The following is a 2282-nucleotide window of genomic DNA, read 5'->3' on the forward strand; positions in this document are numbered from 1 at the left end:
ATCGTGAGCGAGTGTCGGAGAGGCCATCTTAGGCAGAGGGGTTTGGGCTAAATCCTCACTTGCAATTAACGTTGTGCGTCTGCTGATGGCAAGGGGTTGGTTCTCCCTGCCCCCCGGGGACATTTTGGCCCTGACAAATTTTTTTTTCCTCCTGCTTCGCTCATGTATTTTGTATTTTCCGTTTCAGTAGTGTCTGTACAAAGACTTAGGAAATCTGCCAGATTGCCTAAATCAGAGCCTGAAAACAACTATATATAGTAACTGATAAGTCACATGAGCTCAGCTCGCATAGATTAGCATTACCTTTCCTGAGTAATGAAAATATTGTTTGATACTTGTTGATAACCGTCGATATTTACTAAAGAAATACAACCCTGAGAGCAAGGGACCGGTTTGGAGAGGAAGCTCCAAACAAAGCTAAAATGCCTTTGCTCCACTCGTGCTGTTCCGATCGTATCTGTGCCTTAAATCTATATACGCGATCTGATCTCTCGGACGTTGCCAAAAATAAACCCATTGTGTCCTGAAGAGGGAAGGCGCTGCAAGCCACGGCCCGGTTGGAGCCGGATGAAAGCGTGTTTACTTCCATCCGCTTGTTCCACGTTAACTCTGTGATGGGCTGTGTGTGGTACCTGACCCAGCACGCCCCGGTTTGCCACCCTGCACGGCAGCTGTAGAGCAAGCGGAGCGAAGTGCTGATCTGACGCCAAGCAAACGCTCGGGATCTGGCTGTGGGGACGAGAAACACACGCTCTGGAAAGCCCATATGTCATCAGTATGTTGGTTCTATATGCAGAGCGCGGAAACCTGCAAGTATTGTGTGTGTATAGACAAACCTGGAAGTATTTATGCTAAGGCAGCTCTTTCTGTAGCCTCTCTTTTACGTGACAATTCAGAAAAGCTTAATGAGACTCGCAGAGCCCTTCCAGGGTAGGCTCATCTTAATCCCATTTTGCAGAGTCTCAGGCTTATGTTTTCAGACGTGCTGAAAACGTACAGATCTTCCTTGCCTTGAAAGCGTGAACGCTCAGTCTTTGCAGACCAGGACCCGTCCTTCATCCCCAAATGCCATCAAACTGAACACATCCTTGGCAATATCGGTGGCATGGCTCAGCCAAGAGCTCCAGTTCTGCTGCAGGGTGGTGGATCTGTGGCCGTGCTGTGCCAGCCTGCCCCGCAGCTGCCTCTCCGCATGACACATCTCCCCATCTCCCCACGAGGAGCAGGCTCTGGGGAAGCCCAAATCTTCTTCTCTGGCATGGGCAAAACCTCTCTGTTTTCAGGATAGCTGCTGGGGCTACTTCAGCCAAAGGCAGCATGACCAGCAGGGCCCTGTCCCACAGGGGAAGGGGGGAAGCCCCAGGAACTGGTGAGCATCGGGGCCCCTTTCCAGCCCTCTCTCTCTCTCTTGCACTCACAGCTTTCCTGCCACTGTGCTCTATGCCCAGCCCCACGTTCAGGGACTCTGCCTGAGTGAGGATGATGTGGCTGATGCTGCTTCTAAGCAATGGTCACTCTTTCACCAGCAACACCTTTAGCAAAAATTAGGAAGCAGAACATTCCACGTTCCCCACCCCAGTCCTGCCTGAATGAGAGCCAGAGCCCTCCGTGAGACAAGGATCGGGTCCCAGGAGGCCCCCAGAGAGCTTTGCCACCACCGTTGATACTATGGCAGTAAGTGCTAATGCAAAGCCCTAAGAAAAGCACGGACAGAAGCTCGGCAGAATGACTGATCGCCGCTTTTTGCCCATCACTGAGGCTGCTGGTGCAAAGAAAGTGAGAGCTGTGCTTTGGCTCCACGTACCAGCTACGTCAGTGGGGAATCGCACCTCCAGTCCTCCTGCACCTTTCAGGGTTGAAGAGAGGTGGTAGCGATGCTCGGGGGACAGAGAAAACCCCCGCAGCCTTTTCAGCGGCAGGCTTTCACGGGGACCTGGCAGGGAGAGGCTCATGCCTCCAGCCCGAGGAACCCAGTCTTGTGCCGTGAAGAGCCTGATGTTTTCCCGAGGGATTTAAATAGTGATATGAGTCACTCCTTCAGAAAGTTGGTGACAATAAGGTTTATTGCTATTTGGTGCTCAAATTGGGTTACTTCCCCCACTGACTTGTTAGAGTAGGAAAATTTAACACTGCTAGGAGGATTTTGGGGAGTTAGCAGCAGAGGATGGGATGAGAACGTGAGCTGCTGAAACGAGACGGGAGTTTAATTCCCGGACAGACTCTGAGTCGAGAGTTCTGCCGCTGACTTTATTGATGCCGGCTGGCGGCGCCGTCGGCACTTT

The sequence above is a fragment of the Buceros rhinoceros genome, unplaced genomic scaffold (assembly GCF_000710305.1).
Source record: "Buceros rhinoceros silvestris isolate BGI_N320 unplaced genomic scaffold, ASM71030v1 scaffold15488, whole genome shotgun sequence".
NCBI lineage: Eukaryota > Metazoa > Chordata > Aves > Bucerotiformes > Bucerotidae > Buceros > Buceros rhinoceros.